The sequence below is a fragment of the Danio rerio genome, chromosome 2 (genome assembly GCF_049306965.1).
Source record: "Danio rerio strain Tuebingen ecotype United States chromosome 2, GRCz12tu, whole genome shotgun sequence".
Taxonomy (NCBI): Eukaryota; Metazoa; Chordata; class Actinopteri; order Cypriniformes; family Danionidae; genus Danio; species Danio rerio.
This window is the reverse complement of record NC_133177.1, coordinates 16,704,415-16,724,587: the sequence shown is the minus strand read 5'-3', so window position 1 is coordinate 16,724,587 and position 20,173 is coordinate 16,704,415. Positions and strand designations below refer to the sequence as shown.

General features: G+C 54.4%; 4 non-coding genes across 4 annotated transcripts; all 4 read right to left on the bottom strand.

The window, feature by feature from the left end:
* Window positions 1–2,691: 2,691 nt before the first annotated feature.
* On the bottom strand, window positions 2,692–2,882 carry LOC141379336 (U2 spliceosomal RNA). The gene has a single exon (XR_012395877.1). It is a non-coding gene; the product is annotated as a U2 spliceosomal RNA (small nuclear RNA).
* A 4,335-nt stretch (window positions 2,883–7,217) lies between these two features.
* On the bottom strand, window positions 7,218–7,408 carry LOC141379332 (U2 spliceosomal RNA). The gene has a single exon (XR_012395876.1). It is a non-coding gene; the product is annotated as a U2 spliceosomal RNA (small nuclear RNA).
* A 4,335-nt stretch (window positions 7,409–11,743) lies between these two features.
* Window positions 11,744–11,934, bottom strand: LOC141379329 (U2 spliceosomal RNA). Its single transcript, XR_012395875.1, has one exon. It is a non-coding gene; the product is annotated as a U2 spliceosomal RNA (small nuclear RNA).
* Window positions 11,935–16,333: 4,399 nt separating this feature from the next.
* LOC141379326 (U2 spliceosomal RNA) lies at window positions 16,334–16,524 on the bottom strand. Its single transcript, XR_012395874.1, has one exon. It is a non-coding gene; the product is annotated as a U2 spliceosomal RNA (small nuclear RNA).
* Between the last annotated feature and the right edge of the window lie 3,649 nt (window positions 16,525–20,173).

Sequence of the window (20,173 nt, the reverse complement as noted above, 5' to 3'; positions counted from 1 at the left end):
CAGGAATCAGTCACTCTTTCTGGGGCAGCCTCAGCTACTTAAGGGACCCCTGGGAAGGACCTCCAGGGTGATTCTTCCATGCCCACTTGAGCCACCACAGTCAGCGGGGAAGGAGTCACTCTTTCTGGGGCAGCTTCAGCTCTAAAGGGACCCCTGGGTAAGACTTGTGGAGGGTTTCTTGAATGCCAAAACGAGCTGCCAGCAACTGGCAGGAATCAGTCACTCTTYCTGGGGCAGCTTGAGCTCTTGAAGGACCCCAAGAACAAGACCTCCAGGGCGTTTCTTCCAAGCCCAAACGAGCTGCCACAATAGGCGGGAATCAGTCACTCTTTCTGGGGCAGCTAGACCTCTGGAAGGGCCCCAAGAACAGACCTCCAGGGCGTTTCTTCCATGCCCAAACGTGCTGCCCCAACTAGCAGGAATCAGTCACCCTGTCTGGGGCAGCTTCAGCTGCCCAAGGGACCATTGGGAAGGACGTCCAGGGTGATTCTTCCATGCCCACTTGAGCCACCACAGTCAGCGGGGAAGGAGTCACTCTTTCTGGGGCAGCTTCAGCTCTAAAGGGACCCCTGGGTAAGACTTGCGGAGGGTTTCTTGAATGCCAAAACGAGCTGCCAGCAACTGGCAGGAATCAGTCACTCTTTCTGGGGCAGCTTGAGCTCTTGAAGGGCCCCAAGAACAAGACCTCCAGGGCGTTTCTTCCATGCCCAATTGAGCTGCCACAATAAGCGGGAGTCAGTCACCCTGTCTGGGGCAGCTTCAGCTCCAAAGGGACCCCTGGGTAAGACTTATGGAGGGTTTCTTGAATGCCAAAACAAGCTGCCAGCAACTGCCACAATAGGCGGGAATCAGTCACTCTTTCTGGGGCAGCTTGAGCTCTTGAAGGACCCCAAGAACAAGACCTCCAGGGCGTTTCTTCCAAGCCCAAACGAGCTGCCACAATAGGCGGGAATCAGTCACTCTTTCTGGGGCAGCTAGACCTCTGGAAGGGCCCCAAGAACAGACCTCCAGGGCGTTTCTTCCATGCCCAAACGTGCTGCCCCAACTAGCAGGAATCAGTCACCCTGTCTGGGGCAGCTTCAGCTGCCCAAGGGACCATTGGGAAGGACGTCCAGGGTGATTCTTCCATGCCCACTTGAGCCACCACAGTCAGCGGGGAAGGAGTCACTCTTTCTGGGGCAGCTTCAGCTCTAAAGGGACCCCTGGGTAAGACTTGCGGAGGGTTTCTTGAATGCCAAAACGAGCTGCCAGCAACTGGCAGGAATCAGTCACTCTTTCTGGGGCAGCTTGAGCTCTTGAAGGGCCCCAAGAACAAGACCTCCAGGGCGTTTCTTCCATGCCCAATTGAGCTGCCACAATAAGCGGGAGTCAGTCACCCTGTCTGGGGCAGCTTCAGCTCCAAAGGGACCCCTGGGTAAGACTTATGGAGGGTTTCTTGAATGCCAAAACAAGCTGCCAGCAACTGCCACAATAGGCGGGAATCAGTCACTCTTTCTGGGGCAGCTAGACCTCTTGAAGGACCCCAAGAACAAGACCTCCAGGGCGTTTCTTCCAAGCCCAAACGAGCTGCCACAATAGGCGGGAATCAGTCACTCTTTCTGGGGCAGCTAGACCTCTGGAAGGGCCCCAAGAACAGACCTCCAGGGCGTTTCTTCCAAGCCCAAACGAGATGCCTCCACAAGCGGCAATCTGTCACCCTTTCTGGGGCAGCTTCGGCTACTCAAGGGACCAGTGGGAAGGACTTCCAGGGCGATTCTTCCATGCCCACTTGAGCCACCATAATCAGCAGGAATCGGTCACTCTTTCTGGGGTGTGTTTTAGCTCTCAAAAGCGCCCTGGAAGGACTTCCATGGCCACAATTAGCGGGAAACCATCACCTTTTTTAGGGTCAGACCCAGCTCTTAAGGGACCCTTCCATGGGAAGGACTTCCAGAGCCTTTCTTCCAATCCAGCTTGGCCGGAAATCAGTCACCCTTTCCCGGGGATACGCTTAAGCTCCTAAGGGCCCCCCTTTCCGGAGCGTTTTTCCTTGCCCGCACTGGCCTTGACTCTGGCTGGGTAATCTTCACCCTCTCTGGGGGCAAGCACCTGCCCTGTGGGGGACCCTGGAGGAACACCTGTTCTCCAGCAGTGCCCGGGTAGCCCAAACTTAAGCCCGGGAACATTGACTTGGTTAACCGCAGGTGCCAGCCTTGCGTGCCGCTGGTGCCCCAAAGGGGCATGTACCTCTAGGCGCGGGACGTCCCCACACGTAGGCTGGGAGTTGGGGCCCCGGCCCGGCGCTTTGGACCCTGGGTGAATGCGACAGGAGCGGGGGTTTCATGCTTTGCCATTTTTCAAATCCTCTGCACAGCTCTCTGGACCCACCATCCCCCAGGTCAGACTTGGGTCCTGATTGGGAATTATCCTCTCCACAGCTCTCTGGACCCACCATCCCCCAGGTCAGACTTAGGTCCTGATTGGGAATTTTGGATGGATTTTTTTTATTTATTTTTTTTTCCTCCCTGAGTTGCAATATGTGCATCGTGGCTCATGGACTAGAATAAGAGGATCCTGCCAAGAGGGTTGTTCATGCTCACTGTCTAAACGAGCGCATAAGACAGATACCTAATCGCAAAGAAGCGCAAGTCCCTACATTCAATCTAACGTTATGTTAAATTTCATGCAATCTAGTTCTGCTGTTCACCGCTTAATGAGTGCACCGTTCCCGGAGGTACTGCAATACCAGGTCGATGCGTGGAGTGGGTGGAGCAAGCCCCTAACCCATCTCCCAGCTGCAAAAATCAATTTAATATATAGTGCCCGGGTAGGGCACGTATCAGATATTAAACTGATAAGAACAGATACTACACTTGATCTTAGCCAAAAGGCCGAGAAGCGATACCCACAAACTGTCAGCAGTAGGAGCCGCAATCTACGCCACAAATAATACAATGTCGGCAAGCATAACAGGTACTAATTTTTAACCCTTAAACCTCCAGCACATTTGCTGACAGACAGACAGACATAACATTTTAGGCTTAACTAAGAGCCGTTGGTGACCAAAAACAAACTCCAAGCTTGAATACGGCAAAGAGACGTGACTATGGGCCGCTGGTGCCCAATGAGGGTACTTGAAAAGCCCCTGTTTGAGAGACTTTTCCGACCAAGTCAGTGTAGTTGCCATCCCCCCTTCAGAAGTCCAGACCAGGATTTTGTCTGGGCCGGCCTCGGAGATCAACCTGTCTTCCTTTACCTGCTTGAGCCTTGGGAAAAGACTTCCATGCCCGTATGAGCCACCACAGTCAGCGGGAATCAGTGACTCTTTTTTGGGGCAGCTCCAGCTCTAAAGGAACCCCTGGAAAGGACTTGCATGGCATTTCTTCCATGCCCGCGTGAGCCACCACATCAGTCACTCCTTCTGGGGCAGCTTGAGCTCTTGAAGGAGCCCAAGAAAAGACCTCCAGGGCATTTCTTCCAATCCCAAACGAGCTGCCCCAACTAGCAGGAATCAGTCACTCTTTCTGGGGCAGCCTCAGCTACTTAAGGGACCCCTGGGAAGGACCTCCAGGGTGATTCTTCCATGCCCACTTGAGCCACCACAGTCAGCGGGGAAGGAGTCACTCTTTCTGGGGCAGCTTCAGCTCTAAAGGGACCCCTGGGTAAGACTTGCGGAGGGTTTCTTGAATGCCAAAACGAGCTGCCAGCAACTGGCAGGAATCAGTCACTCTTTCTGGGGCAGCTTGAGCTCTTGAAGGACCCCAAGAAAAGACCTCCAGGGCATTTCTTCCATGCCCAAAGGAGCTGCCCCAACTAGCAGGAATCAGTCACTCTTTGTGGGGTAGCTTCAGCTACTTAAGGGACCATTGGGAAGGACCTCCAGGGTGATTCTTTCATGCCCACTTGAGCCACCACAATCAGCGGGAATCAGTCACTCTTTTTGGGGCAGCTTCAGCTCTAAAGGGAACCCTGGGAAAGACCTCCAGAGAGTTTCTTGCGTGCCCGAACGAGCTGCCAGCAATTGGCAGGAACCAGCCACTCTTTCCGGGGGCAGCTTCAGCTCTGAAGGGAACCCTGGAAAAAGACTTCCAGGGGGCTTCTTGAACGCCCACGCGAGCTGCCAGCTCCTGGCAGGGATCAGTCACTCTTTCTGGGACAGCTTGAGCTCGTGAAGTAGCCCAAGAAAAGACCTCCAGGGTGTTTCTTCCATGCCCACTTGAGCCACCACAGTCGGCGGGGAATCAGTCACTCTTTCCGGGGGCGGCTTCAGCTCAAAATGGACCCCTGGGAAAGACTTCCAGAGGGTTTCTTGAATGCCCTAACGAGCTGCCAGCAACTGGCAGGAATATGTCACTCTTTCCGGGGCAGCTTGATCTCTTGAAGGAGCCCAAGAGAATACCTCCAGGGCATTTCTTCCATGCCCAAACGAGCTGCCAGCAATTGGCAGGAATCAGTCACTCTTTCCGGGGCAGCTTGAGCTCTTGAAGGACCCCAAGAAAAGACCTCCAGGGCATTTCTTCCATGCCCAAAGGAGCTGCCCCAACTGGCAGGAATCAGTCACTCTTTCTGGGGCAGCCTCAGCTACTTAAGGGACCCCTGGGAAGGACCTCCAGGGTGATTCTTCCATGCCCACTTGAGCCACCACAGTCAGCGGGGAAGGAGTCACTCTTTCTGGGGCAGCTTCAGCTCTAAAGGGACCCCTGGGTAAGACTTGTGGAGGGTTTCTTGAATGCCAAAACGAGCTGCCAGCAACTGGCAGGAATCAGTCACTCTTTCTGGGGCAGCTTGAGCTCTTGAAGGACCCCAAGAACAAGACCTCCAGGGCGTTTCTTCCAAGCCCAAACGAGCTGCCACAATAGGCGGGAATCAGTCACTCTTTCTGGGGCAGCTAGACCTCTGGAAGGGCCCCAAGAACAGACCTCCAGGGCGTTTCTTCCATGCCCAAACGTGCTGCCCCAACTAGCAGGAATCAGTCACCCTGTCTGGGGCAGCTTCAGCTGCCCAAGGGACCATTGGGAAGGACGTCCAGGGTGATTCTTCCATGCCCACTTGAGCCACCACAGTCAGCGGGGAAGGAGTCACTCTTTCTGGGGCAGCTTCAGCTCTAAAGGGACCCCTGGGTAAGACTTGCGGAGGGTTTCTTGAATGCCAAAACGAGCTGCCAGCAACTGGCAGGAATCAGTCACTCTTTCTGGGGCAGCTTGAGCTCTTGAAGGGCCCCAAGAACAAGACCTCCAGGGCGTTTCTTCCATGCCCAATTGAGCTGCCACAATAAGCGGGAGTCAGTCACCCTGTCTGGGGCAGCTTCAGCTCCAAAGGGACCCCTGGGTAAGACTTATGGAGGGTTTCTTGAATGCCAAAACAAGCTGCCAGCAACTGCCACAATAGGCGGGAATCAGTCACTCTTTCTGGGGCAGCTTGAGCTCTTGAAGGACCCCAAGAACAAGACCTCCAGGGCGTTTCTTCCAAGCCCAAACGAGCTGCCACAATAGGCGGGAATCAGTCACTCTTTCTGGGGCAGCTAGACCTCTGGAAGGGCCCCAAGAACAGACCTCCAGGGCGTTTCTTCCATGCCCAAACGTGCTGCCCCAACTAGCAGGAATCAGTCACCCTGTCTGGGGCAGCTTCAGCTGCCCAAGGGACCATTGGGAAGGACGTCCAGGGTGATTCTTCCATGCCCACTTGAGCCACCACAGTCAGCGGGGAAGGAGTCACTCTTTCTGGGGCAGCTTCAGCTCTAAAGGGACCCCTGGGTAAGACTTGCGGAGGGTTTCTTGAATGCCAAAACGAGCTGCCAGCAACTGGCAGGAATCAGTCACTCTTTCTGGGGCAGCTTGAGCTCTTGAAGGGCCCCAAGAACAAGACCTCCAGGGCGTTTCTTCCATGCCCAATTGAGCTGCCACAATAAGCGGGAGTCAGTCACCCTGTCTGGGGCAGCTTCAGCTCCAAAGGGACCCCTGGGTAAGACTTATGGAGGGTTTCTTGAATGCCAAAACAAGCTGCCAGCAACTGCCACAATAGGCGGGAATCAGTCACTCTTTCTGGGGCAGCTAGACCTCTTGAAGGACCCCAAGAACAAGACCTCCAGGGCGTTTCTTCCAAGCCCAAACGAGCTGCCACAATAGGCGGGAATCAGTCACTCTTTCTGGGGCAGCTAGACCTCTGGAAGGGCCCCAAGAACAGACCTCCAGGGCGTTTCTTCCAAGCCCAAACGAGATGCCTCCACAAGCGGCAATCAGTCACCCTTTCTGGGGCAGCTTCGGCTACTCAAGGGACCAGTGGGAAGGACTTCCAGGGCGATTCTTCCATGCCCACTTGAGCCACCATAATCAGCAGGAATCGGTCACTCTTTCTGGGGTGTGTTTTAGCTCTCAAAAGCGCCCTGGAAGGACTTCCATGGCCACAATTAGCGGGAAACCATCACCTTTTTTAGGGTCAGACCCAGCTCTTAAGGGACCCTTCCATGGGAAGGACTTCCAGAGCCTTTCTTCCAATCCAGCTTGGCCGGAAATCAGTCACCCTTTCCCGGGGATACGCTTAAGCTCCTAAGGGCCCCCCTTTCCGGAGCGTTTTTCCTTGCCCGCACTGGCCTTGACTCTGGCTGGGTAATCTTCACCCTCTCTGGGGGCAAGCACCTGCCCTGTGGGGGACCCTGGAGGAACACCTGTTCTCCAGCAGTGCCCGGGTAGCCCAAACTTAAGCCCGGGAACATTGACTTGGTTAACCGCAGGTGCCAGCCTTGCGTGCCGCTGGTGCCCCAAAGGGGCATGTACCTCTAGGCGCGGGACGTCCCCACACGTAGGCTGGGAGTTGGGGCCCCGGCCCGGCGCTTTGGACCCTGGGTGAATGCGACAGGAGCGGGGGTTTCATGCTTTGCCATTTTTCAAATCCTCTGCACAGCTCTCTGGACCCACCATCCCCCAGGTCAGACTTGGGTCCTGATTGGGAATTATCCTCTCCACAGCTCTCTGGACCCACCATCCCCCAGGTCAGACTTAGGTCCTGATTGGGAATTTTGGATGGATTTTTTTTATTTATTTTTTTTTCCTCCCTGAGTTGCAATATGTGCATCGTGGCTCATGGACTAGAATAAGAGGATCCTGCCAAGAGGGTTGTTCATGCTCACTGTCTAAACGAGCGCATAAGACAGATACCTAATCGCAAAGAAGCGCAAGTCCCTACATTCAATCTAACGTTATGTTAAATTTCATGCAATCTAGTTCTGCTGTTCACCGCTTAATGAGTGCACCGTTCCCGGAGGTACTGCAATACCAGGTCGATGCGTGGAGTGGGTGGAGCAAGCCCCTAACCCATCTCCCAGCTGCAAAAATCAATTTAATATATAGTGCCCGGGTAGGGCACGTATCAGATATTAAACTGATAAGAACAGATACTACACTTGATCTTAGCCAAAAGGCCGAGAAGCGATACCCACAAACTGTCAGCAGTAGGAGCCGCAATCTACGCCACAAATAATACAATGTCGGCAAGCATAACAGGTACTAATTTTTAACCCTTAAACCTCCAGCACATTTGCTGACAGACAGACAGACATAACATTTTAGGCTTAACTAAGAGCCGTTGGTGACCAAAAACAAACTCCAAGCTTGAATACGGCAAAGAGACGTGACTATGGGCCGCTGGTGCCCAATGAGGGTACTTGAAAAGCCCCTGTTTGAGAGACTTTTCCGACCAAGTCAGTGTAGTTGCCATCCCCCCTTCAGAAGTCCAGACCAGGATTTTGTCTGGGCCGGCCTCGGAGATCAACCTGTCTTCCTTTACCTGCTTGAGCCTTGGGAAAAGACTTCCATGCCCGTATGAGCCACCACAGTCAGCGGGAATCAGTGACTCTTTTTTGGGGCAGCTCCAGCTCTAAAGGAACCCCTGGAAAGGACTTGCATGGCATTTCTTCCATGCCCGCGTGAGCCACCACATCAGTCACTCCTTCTGGGGCAGCTTGAGCTCTTGAAGGAGCCCAAGAAAAGACCTCCAGGGCATTTCTTCCAATCCCAAACGAGCTGCCCCAACTAGCAGGAATCAGTCACTCTTTCTGGGGCAGCCTCAGCTACTTAAGGGACCCCTGGGAAGGACCTCCAGGGTGATTCTTCCATGCCCACTTGAGCCACCACAGTCAGCGGGGAAGGAGTCACTCTTTCTGGGGCAGCTTCAGCTCTAAAGGGACCCCTGGGTAAGACTTGCGGAGGGTTTCTTGAATGCCAAAACGAGCTGCCAGCAACTGGCAGGAATCAGTCACTCTTTCTGGGGCAGCTTGAGCTCTTGAAGGACCCCAAGAAAAGACCTCCAGGGCATTTCTTCCATGCCCAAAGGAGCTGCCCCAACTAGCAGGAATCAGTCACTCTTTGTGGGGTAGCTTCAGCTACTTAAGGGACCATTGGGAAGGACCTCCAGGGTGATTCTTTCATGCCCACTTGAGCCACCACAATCAGCGGGAATCAGTCACTCTTTTTGGGGCAGCTTCAGCTCTAAAGGGAACCCTGGGAAAGACCTCCAGAGAGTTTCTTGCGTGCCCGAACGAGCTGCCAGCAATTGGCAGGAACCAGCCACTCTTTCCGGGGGCAGCTTCAGCTCTGAAGGGAACCCTGGAAAAAGACTTCCAGGGGGCTTCTTGAACGCCCACGCGAGCTGCCAGCTCCTGGCAGGGATCAGTCACTCTTTCTGGGACAGCTTGAGCTCGTGAAGTAGCCCAAGAAAAGACCTCCAGGGTGTTTCTTCCATGCCCACTTGAGCCACCACAGTCGGCGGGGAATCAGTCACTCTTTCCGGGGGCGGCTTCAGCTCAAAATGGACCCCTGGGAAAGACTTCCAGAGGGTTTCTTGAATGCCCTAACGAGCTGCCAGCAACTGGCAGGAATATGTCACTCTTTCCGGGGCAGCTTGATCTCTTGAAGGAGCCCAAGAGAATACCTCCAGGGCATTTCTTCCATGCCCAAACGAGCTGCCAGCAATTGGCAGGAATCAGTCACTCTTTCCGGGGCAGCTTGAGCTCTTGAAGGACCCCAAGAAAAGACCTCCAGGGCATTTCTTCCATGCCCAAAGGAGCTGCCCCAACTGGCAGGAATCAGTCACTCTTTCTGGGGCAGCCTCAGCTACTTAAGGGACCCCTGGGAAGGACCTCCAGGGTGATTCTTCCATGCCCACTTGAGCCACCACAGTCAGCGGGGAAGGAGTCACTCTTTCTGGGGCAGCTTCAGCTCTAAAGGGACCCCTGGGTAAGACTTGTGGAGGGTTTCTTGAATGCCAAAACGAGCTGCCAGCAACTGGCAGGAATCAGTCACTCTTTCTGGGGCAGCTTGAGCTCTTGAAGGACCCCAAGAACAAGACCTCCAGGGCGTTTCTTCCAAGCCCAAACGAGCTGCCACAATAGGCGGGAATCAGTCACTCTTTCTGGGGCAGCTAGACCTCTGGAAGGGCCCCAAGAACAGACCTCCAGGGCGTTTCTTCCATGCCCAAACGTGCTGCCCCAACTAGCAGGAATCAGTCACCCTGTCTGGGGCAGCTTCAGCTGCCCAAGGGACCATTGGGAAGGACGTCCAGGGTGATTCTTCCATGCCCACTTGAGCCACCACAGTCAGCGGGGAAGGAGTCACTCTTTCTGGGGCAGCTTCAGCTCTAAAGGGACCCCTGGGTAAGACTTGCGGAGGGTTTCTTGAATGCCAAAACGAGCTGCCAGCAACTGGCAGGAATCAGTCACTCTTTCTGGGGCAGCTTGAGCTCTTGAAGGGCCCCAAGAACAAGACCTCCAGGGCGTTTCTTCCATGCCCAATTGAGCTGCCACAATAAGCGGGAGTCAGTCACCCTGTCTGGGGCAGCTTCAGCTCCAAAGGGACCCCTGGGTAAGACTTATGGAGGGTTTCTTGAATGCCAAAACAAGCTGCCAGCAACTGCCACAATAGGCGGGAATCAGTCACTCTTTCTGGGGCAGCTTGAGCTCTTGAAGGACCCCAAGAACAAGACCTCCAGGGCGTTTCTTCCAAGCCCAAACGAGCTGCCACAATAGGCGGGAATCAGTCACTCTTTCTGGGGCAGCTAGACCTCTGGAAGGGCCCCAAGAACAGACCTCCAGGGCGTTTCTTCCATGCCCAAACGTGCTGCCCCAACTAGCAGGAATCAGTCACCCTGTCTGGGGCAGCTTCAGCTGCCCAAGGGACCATTGGGAAGGACGTCCAGGGTGATTCTTCCATGCCCACTTGAGCCACCACAGTCAGCGGGGAAGGAGTCACTCTTTCTGGGGCAGCTTCAGCTCTAAAGGGACCCCTGGGTAAGACTTGCGGAGGGTTTCTTGAATGCCAAAACGAGCTGCCAGCAACTGGCAGGAATCAGTCACTCTTTCTGGGGCAGCTTGAGCTCTTGAAGGGCCCCAAGAACAAGACCTCCAGGGCGTTTCTTCCATGCCCAATTGAGCTGCCACAATAAGCGGGAGTCAGTCACCCTGTCTGGGGCAGCTTCAGCTCCAAAGGGACCCCTGGGTAAGACTTATGGAGGGTTTCTTGAATGCCAAAACAAGCTGCCAGCAACTGCCACAATAGGCGGGAATCAGTCACTCTTTCTGGGGCAGCTAGACCTCTTGAAGGACCCCAAGAACAAGACCTCCAGGGCGTTTCTTCCAAGCCCAAACGAGCTGCCACAATAGGCGGGAATCAGTCACTCTTTCTGGGGCAGCTAGACCTCTGGAAGGGCCCCAAGAACAGACCTCCAGGGCGTTTCTTCCAAGCCCAAACGAGATGCCTCCACAAGCGGCAATCAGTCACCCTTTCTGGGGCAGCTTCGGCTACTCAAGGGACCAGTGGGAAGGACTTCCAGGGCGATTCTTCCATGCCCACTTGAGCCACCATAATCAGCAGGAATCGGTCACTCTTTCTGGGGTGTGTTTTAGCTCTCAAAAGCGCCCTGGAAGGACTTCCATGGCCACAATTAGCGGGAAACCATCACCTTTTTTAGGGTCAGACCCAGCTCTTAAGGGACCCTTCCATGGGAAGGACTTCCAGAGCCTTTCTTCCAATCCAGCTTGGCCGGAAATCAGTCACCCTTTCCCGGGGATACGCTTAAGCTCCTAAGGGCCCCCCTTTCCGGAGCGTTTTTCCTTGCCCGCACTGGCCTTGACTCTGGCTGGGTAATCTTCACCCTCTCTGGGGGCAAGCACCTGCCCTGTGGGGGACCCTGGAGGAACACCTGTTCTCCAGCAGTGCCCGGGTAGCCCAAACTTAAGCCCGGGAACATTGACTTGGTTAACCGCAGGTGCCAGCCTTGCGTGCCGCTGGTGCCCCAAAGGGGCATGTACCTCTAGGCGCGGGACGTCCCCACACGTAGGCTGGGAGTTGGGGCCCCGGCCCGGCGCTTTGGACCCTGGGTGAATGCGACAGGAGCGGGGGTTTCATGCTTTGCCATTTTTCAAATCCTCTGCACAGCTCTCTGGACCCACCATCCCCCAGGTCAGACTTGGGTCCTGATTGGGAATTATCCTCTCCACAGCTCTCTGGACCCACCATCCCCCAGGTCAGACTTAGGTCCTGATTGGGAATTTTGGATGGATTTTTTTTATTTATTTTTTTTTCCTCCCTGAGTTGCAATATGTGCATCGTGGCTCATGGACTAGAATAAGAGGATCCTGCCAAGAGGGTTGTTCATGCTCACTGTCTAAACGAGCGCATAAGACAGATACCTAATCGCAAAGAAGCGCAAGTCCCTACATTCAATCTAACGTTATGTTAAATTTCATGCAATCTAGTTCTGCTGTTCACCGCTTAATGAGTGCACCGTTCCCGGAGGTACTGCAATACCAGGTCGATGCGTGGAGTGGGTGGAGCAAGCCCCTAACCCATCTCCCAGCTGCAAAAATCAATTTAATATATAGTGCCCGGGTAGGGCACGTATCAGATATTAAACTGATAAGAACAGATACTACACTTGATCTTAGCCAAAAGGCCGAGAAGCGATACCCACAAACTGTCAGCAGTAGGAGCCGCAATCTACGCCACAAATAATACAATGTCGGCAAGCATAACAGGTACTAATTTTTAACCCTTAAACCTCCAGCACATTTGCTGACAGACAGACAGACATAACATTTTAGGCTTAACTAAGAGCCGTTGGTGACCAAAAACAAACTCCAAGCTTGAATACGGCAAAGAGACGTGACTATGGGCCGCTGGTGCCCAATGAGGGTACTTGAAAAGCCCCTGTTTGAGAGACTTTTCCGACCAAGTCAGTGTAGTTGCCATCCCCCCTTCAGAAGTCCAGACCAGGATTTTGTCTGGGCCGGCCTCGGAGATCAACCTGTCTTCCTTTACCTGCTTGAGCCTTGGGAAAAGACTTCCATGCCCGTATGAGCCACCACAGTCAGCGGGAATCAGTGACTCTTTTTTGGGGCAGCTCCAGCTCTAAAGGAACCCCTGGAAAGGACTTGCATGGCATTTCTTCCATGCCCGCGTGAGCCACCACATCAGTCACTCCTTCTGGGGCAGCTTGAGCTCTTGAAGGAGCCCAAGAAAAGACCTCCAGGGCATTTCTTCCAATCCCAAACGAGCTGCCCCAACTAGCAGGAATCAGTCACTCTTTCTGGGGCAGCCTCAGCTACTTAAGGGACCCCTGGGAAGGACCTCCAGGGTGATTCTTCCATGCCCACTTGAGCCACCACAGTCAGCGGGGAAGGAGTCACTCTTTCTGGGGCAGCTTCAGCTCTAAAGGGACCCCTGGGTAAGACTTGCGGAGGGTTTCTTGAATGCCAAAACGAGCTGCCAGCAACTGGCAGGAATCAGTCACTCTTTCTGGGGCAGCTTGAGCTCTTGAAGGACCCCAAGAAAAGACCTCCAGGGCATTTCTTCCATGCCCAAAGGAGCTGCCCCAACTAGCAGGAATCAGTCACTCTTTGTGGGGTAGCTTCAGCTACTTAAGGGACCATTGGGAAGGACCTCCAGGGTGATTCTTTCATGCCCACTTGAGCCACCACAATCAGCGGGAATCAGTCACTCTTTTTGGGGCAGCTTCAGCTCTAAAGGGAACCCTGGGAAAGACCTCCAGAGAGTTTCTTGCGTGCCCGAACGAGCTGCCAGCAATTGGCAGGAACCAGCCACTCTTTCCGGGGGCAGCTTCAGCTCTGAAGGGAACCCTGGAAAAAGACTTCCAGGGGGCTTCTTGAACGCCCACGCGAGCTGCCAGCTCCTGGCAGGGATCAGTCACTCTTTCTGGGACAGCTTGAGCTCGTGAAGTAGCCCAAGAAAAGACCTCCAGGGTGTTTCTTCCATGCCCACTTGAGCCACCACAGTCGGCGGGGAATCAGTCACTCTTTCCGGGGGCGGCTTCAGCTCAAAATGGACCCCTGGGAAAGACTTCCAGAGGGTTTCTTGAATGCCCTAACGAGCTGCCAGCAACTGGCAGGAATATGTCACTCTTTCCGGGGCAGCTTGATCTCTTGAAGGAGCCCAAGAGAATACCTCCAGGGCATTTCTTCCATGCCCAAACGAGCTGCCAGCAATTGGCAGGAATCAGTCACTCTTTCCGGGGCAGCTTGAGCTCTTGAAGGACCCCAAGAAAAGACCTCCAGGGCATTTCTTCCATGCCCAAAGGAGCTGCCCCAACTGGCAGGAATCAGTCACTCTTTCTGGGGCAGCCTCAGCTACTTAAGGGACCCCTGGGAAGGACCTCCAGGGTGATTCTTCCATGCCCACTTGAGCCACCACAGTCAGCGGGGAAGGAGTCACTCTTTCTGGGGCAGCTTCAGCTCTAAAGGGACCCCTGGGTAAGACTTGTGGAGGGTTTCTTGAATGCCAAAACGAGCTGCCAGCAACTGGCAGGAATCAGTCACTCTTTCTGGGGCAGCTTGAGCTCTTGAAGGACCCCAAGAACAAGACCTCCAGGGCGTTTCTTCCAAGCCCAAACGAGCTGCCACAATAGGCGGGAATCAGTCACTCTTTCTGGGGCAGCTAGACCTCTGGAAGGGCCCCAAGAACAGACCTCCAGGGCGTTTCTTCCATGCCCAAACGTGCTGCCCCAACTAGCAGGAATCAGTCACCCTGTCTGGGGCAGCTTCAGCTGCCCAAGGGACCATTGGGAAGGACGTCCAGGGTGATTCTTCCATGCCCACTTGAGCCACCACAGTCAGCGGGGAAGGAGTCACTCTTTCTGGGGCAGCTTCAGCTCTAAAGGGACCCCTGGGTAAGACTTGCGGAGGGTTTCTTGAATGCCAAAACGAGCTGCCAGCAACTGGCAGGAATCAGTCACTCTTTCTGGGGCAGCTTGAGCTCTTGAAGGGCCCCAAGAACAAGACCTCCAGGGCGTTTCTTCCATGCCCAATTGAGCTGCCACAATAAGCGGGAGTCAGTCACCCTGTCTGGGGCAGCTTCAGCTCCAAAGGGACCCCTGGGTAAGACTTATGGAGGGTTTCTTGAATGCCAAAACAAGCTGCCAGCAACTGCCACAATAGGCGGGAATCAGTCACTCTTTCTGGGGCAGCTAGACCTCTTGAAGGACCCCAAGAACAAGACCTCCAGGGCGTTTCTTCCAAGCCCAAACGAGCTGCCACAATAGGCGGGAATCAGTCACTCTTTCTGGGGCAGCTAGACCTCTGGAAGGGCCCCAAGAACAGACCTCCAGGGCGTTTCTTCCATGCCCAAACGTGCTGCCCCAACTAGCAGGAATCAGTCACCCTGTCTGGGGCAGCTTCAGCTGCCCAAGGGACCATTGGGAAGGACGTCCAGGGTGATTCTTCCATGCCCACTTGAGCCACCACAGTCAGCGGGGAAGGAGTCACTCTTTCTGGGGCAGCTTCAGCTCTAAAGGGACCCCTGGGTAAGACTTGCGGAGGGTTTCTTGAATGCCAAAACGAGCTGCCAGCAACTGGCAGGAATCAGTCACTCTTTCTGGGGCAGCTTGAGCTCTTGAAGGGCCCCAAGAACAAGACCTCCAGGGCGTTTCTTCCATGCCCAATTGAGCTGCCACAATAAGCGGGAGTCAGTCACCCTGTCTGGGGCAGCTTCAGCTCCAAAGGGACCCCTGGGTAAGACTTATGGAGGGTTTCTTGAATGCCAAAACAAGCTGCCAGCAACTGCCACAATAGGCGGGAATCAGTCACTCTTTCTGGGGCAGCTAGACCTCTTGAAGGACCCCAAGAACAAGACCTCCAGGGCGTTTCTTCCAAGCCCAAACGAGCTGCCACAATAGGCGGGAATCAGTCACTCTTTCTGGGGCAGCTAGACCTCTGGAAGGGCCCCAAGAACAGACCTCCAGGGCGTTTCTTCCAAGCCCAAACGAGATGCCTCCACAAGCGGCAATCAGTCACCCTTTCTGGGGCAGCTTCGGCTACTCAAGGGACCAGTGGGAAGGACTTCCAGGGCGATTCTTCCATGCCCACTTGAGCCACCATAATCAGCAGGAATCGGTCACTCTTTCTGGGGTGTGTTTTAGCTCTCAAAAGCGCCCTGGAAGGACTTCCATGGCCACAATTAGCGGGAAACCATCACCTTTTTTAGGGTCAGACCCAGCTCTTAAGGGACCCTTCCATGGGAAGGACTTCCAGAGCCTTTCTTCCAATCCAGCTTGGCCGGAAATCAGTCACCCTTTCCCGGGGATACGCTTAAGCTCCTAAGGGCCCCCCTTTCCGGAGCGTTTTTCCTTGCCCGCACTGGCCTTGACTCTGGCTGGGTAATCTTCACCCTCTCTGGGGGCAAGCACCTGCCCTGTGGGGGACCCTGGAGGAACACCTGTTCTCCAGCAGTGCCCGGGTAGCCCAAACTTAAGCCCGGGAACATTGACTTGGTTAACCGCAGGTGCCAGCCTTGCGTGCCGCTGGTGCCCCAAAGGGGCATGTACCTCTAGGCGCGGGACGTCCCCACACGTAGGCTGGGAGTTGGGGCCCCGGCCCGGCGCTTTGGACCCTGGGTGAATGCGACAGGAGTGGGGGTTTCATGCTTTGCCATTTTTCAAATCCTCTGCACAGCTCTCTGGACCCACCATCCCCCAGGTCAGACTTAGGTCCTGATTGGGAATTATCCTCTCCACAGCTCTCTGGACCCACCATCCCCCAGGTCAGACTTGGGTCCTGATTGGGAATTATCCTCTCCACAGCTCTCTGGACCCACCATCCCCCAGGTCAGACTTAGGTCCTGATTGGGAATTTTGGATGGATTTTTTTTATTTATTTTTTTTTCCTCCCTGAGTTGCAATATGTGCATCGTGGCTCATGGACTAGAATAAGAGGATCCTGCCAAGAGGGTTGTTCATGCTCACTGTCTAAACGAGCGCATAAGACAGATACCTAATCGCAAAGAAGCGCAAGTCCCTACATTCAATCTAACGTTATGTTAAATTTCATGCAATCTAGTTCTGCTGTTCACCGCTTAATGAGTGCACCGTTCCCGGAGGTACTGCAATACCAGGTCGATGCGTGGAGTGGGTGGAGCAAGCCCCTAACCCATCTCCCAGCTGCAAAAATCAATTTAATATATAGTGCCCGGGTAGGGCACGTATCAGATATTAAACTGATAAGAACAGATACTACACTTGATCTTAGCCAAAAGGCCGAGAAGCGATACCCACAAACTGTCAGCAGTAGGAGCCGCAATCTACGCCACAAATAATACAATGTCGGCAAGCATAACAGGTACTAATTTTTAACCCTTAAACCTCCAGCACATTTGCTGACAGACAGACAGACATAACATTTTAGGCTTAACTAAGAGCCGTTGGTGACCAAAAACAAACTCCAAGCTTGAATACGGCAAAGAGACGTGACTATGGGCCGCTGGTGCCCAATGAGGGTACTTGAAAAGCCCCTGTTTGAGAGACTTTTCCGACCAAGTCAGTGTAGTTGCCATCCCCCCTTCAGAAGTCCAGACCAGGATTTTGTCTGGGCCGGCCTCGGAGATCAACCTGTCTTCCTTTACCTGCTTGAGCCTTGGGAAAAGACTTCCATGCCCGTATGAGCCACCACAGTCAGCGGGAATCAGTGACTCTTTTTTGGGGCAGCTCCAGCTCTAAAGGAACCCCTGGAAAGGACTTGCATGGCATTTCTTCCATGCCCGCGTGAGCCACCACATCAGTCACTCCTTCTGGGGCAGCTTGAGCTCTTGAAGGAGCCCAAGAAAAGACCTCCAGGGCATTTCTTCCAATCCCAAACGAGCTGCCCCAACTAGCAGGAATCAGTCACTCTTTCTGGGGCAGCCTCAGCTACTTAAGGGACCCCTGGGAAGGACCTCCAGGGTGATTCTTCCATGCCCACTTGAGCCACCACAGTCAGCGGGGAAGGAGTCACTCTTTCTGGGGCAGCTTCAGCTCTAAAGGGACCCCTGGGTAAGACTTGCGGAGGGTTTCTTGAATGCCAAAACGAGCTGCCAGCAACTGGCAGGAATCAGTCACTCTTTCTGGGGCAGCTTGAGCTCTTGAAGGACCCCAAGAAAAGACCTCCAGGGCATTTCTTCCATGCCCAAAGGAGCTGCCCCAACTAGCAGGAATCAGTCACTCTTTGTGGGGTAGCTTCAGCTACTTAAGGGACCATTGGGAAGGACCTCCAGGGTGATTCTTTCATGCCCACTTGAGCCACCACAATCAGCGGGAATCAGTCACTCTTTTTGGGGCAGCTTCAGCTCTAAAGGGAACCCTGGGAAAGACCTCCAGAGAGTTTCTTGCGTGCCCGAACGAGCTGCCAGCAATTGGCAGGAACCAGCCACTCTTTCCGGGGGCAGCTTCAGCTCTGAAGGGAACCCTGGAAAAAGACTTCCAGGGGGCTTCTTGAACGCCCACGCGAGCTGCCAGCTCCTGGCAGGGATCAGTCACTCTTTCTGGGACAGCTTGAGCTCTTGAAGTAGCCCAAGAAAAGACCTCCAGGGTGTTTCTTCCATGCCCACTTGAGCCACCACAGTCGGCGGGGAATCAGTCACTCTTTCCGGGGGCGGCTTCAGCTCAAAATGGACCCCTGGGAAAGACTTCCAGAGGGTTTCTTGAATGCCCTAACGAGCTGCCAGCAACTGGCAGGAATATGTCACTCTTTCCGGGGCAGCTTGATCTCTTGAAGGAGCCCAAGAGAATACCTCCAGGGCATTTCTTCCATGCCCGAACGAGCTGCCAGCAATTGGCAGGAATCAGTCACTCTTTCCGGGGCAGCTTGAGCTCTTGAAGGACCCCAAGAAAAGACCTCCAGGGCATTTCTTCCATGCCCAAAGGAGCTGCCCCAACTGGCAGGAATCAGTCACTCTTTCTGGGGCAGCCTCAGCTACTTAAGGGACCCCTGGGAAGGACCTCCAGGGTGATTCTTCCATGCCCACTTGAGCCACCACAGTCAGCGGGGAAGGAGTCACTCTTTCCGGGTTCAGCTTCAGCTCTAAAGGGACCCCTGGGTAAGACTTGTGGAGGGTTTCTTGAATGCCAAAACGAGCTGCCAGCAACTGGCAGGAATCAGTCACTCTTTCTGGGGCAGCTTGAGCTCTTGAAGGACCCCAAGAACAAGACCTCCAGGGCGTTTCTTCCAAGCCCAAACGAGCTGCCACAATAGGCGGGAATCAGTCACTCTTTCTGGGGCAGCTAGACCTCTGGAAGGGCCCCAAGAACAGACCTCCAGGGCGTTTCTTCCATGCCCAAACGTGCTGCCCCAACTAGCAGGAATCAGTCACCCTGTCTGGGGCAGCTTCAGCTGCCCAAGGGACCATTGGGAAGGACGTCCAGGGTGATTCTTCCATGCCCACTTGAGCCACCACAGTCAGCGGGGAAGGAGTCACTCTTTCTGGGGCAGCTTCAGCTCTAAAGGGACCCCTGGGTAAGACTTGCGGAGGGTTTCTTGAATGCCAAAACGAGCTGCCAGCAACTGGCAGGAATCAGTCACTCTTTCTGGGGCAGCTTGAGCTCTTGAAGGGCCCCAAGAACAAGACCTCCAGGGCGTTTCTTCCATGCCCAATTGAGCTGCCACAATAAGCGGGAGTCAGTCACCCTGTCTGGGGCAGCTTCAGCTCCAAAGGGACCCCTGGGTAAGACTTATGGAGGGTTTCTTGAATGCCAAAACAAGCTGCCAGCAACTGCCACAATAGGCGGGAATCAGTCACTCTTTCTGGGGCAGCTAGACCTCTTGAAGGACCCCAAGAACAAGACCTCCAGGGCGTTTCTTCCAAGCCCAAACGAGCTGCCACAATAGGCGGGAATCAGTCACTCTTTCTGGGGCAGCTAGACCTCTGGAAGGGCCCCAAGAACAGACCTCCAGGGCGTTTCTTCCAAGCCCAAACGAGATGCCTCCACAAGCGGCAATCAGTCACCCTTTCTGGGGCAGCTTCGGCTACTCAAGGGACCAGTGGGAAGGACTTCCAGGGCGTTTCTTCCAAGCCCAAACGAGCTGCCACAATAGGCGGGAATCAGTCACTCTTTCTGGGGCAGCTAGACCTCTGGAAGGGCCCCAAGAACAGACCTCCAGGGCGTTTCTTCCATGCCCAAACGTGCTGCCCCAACTAGCAGGAATCAGTCACCCTGTCTGGGGCAGCTTCAGCTGCCCAAGGGACCATTGGGAAGGACGTCCAGGGTGATTCTTCCATGCCCACTTGAGCCACCACAGTCAGCGGGGAAGGAGTCACTCTTTCTGGGGCAGCTTCAGCTCTAAAGGGACCCCTGGGTAAGACTTGCGGAGGGTTTCTTGAATGCCAAAACGAGCTGCCAGCAACTGGCAGGAATCAGTCACTCTTTCTGGGGCAGCTTGAGCTCTTGAAGGGCCCCAAGAACAAGACCTCCAGGGCGTTTCTTCCATGCCCAATTGAGCTGCCACAATAAGCGGGAGTCAGTCACCCTGTCTGGGGCAGCTTCAGCTCCAAAGGGACCCCTGGGTAAGACTTATGGAGGGTTTCTTGAATGCCAAAACAAGCTGCCAGCAACTGCCACAATAGGCGGGAATCAGTCACTCTTTCTGGGGCAGCTAGACCTCTTGAAGGACCCCAAGAACAAGACCTCCAGGGCGTTTCTTCCAAGCCCAAACGAGCTGCCACAATAGGCGGGAATCAGTCACTCTTTCTGGGGCAGCTAGACCTCTGGAAGGGCCCCAAGAACAGACCTCCAGGGCGTTTCTTCCATGCCCAAACGTGCTGCCCCAACTAGCAGGAATCAGTCACCCTGTCTGGGGCAGCTTCAGCTGCCCAAGGGACCATTGGGAAGGACGTCCAGGGTGATTCTTCCATGCCCACTTGAGCCACCACAGTCAGCGGGGAAGGAG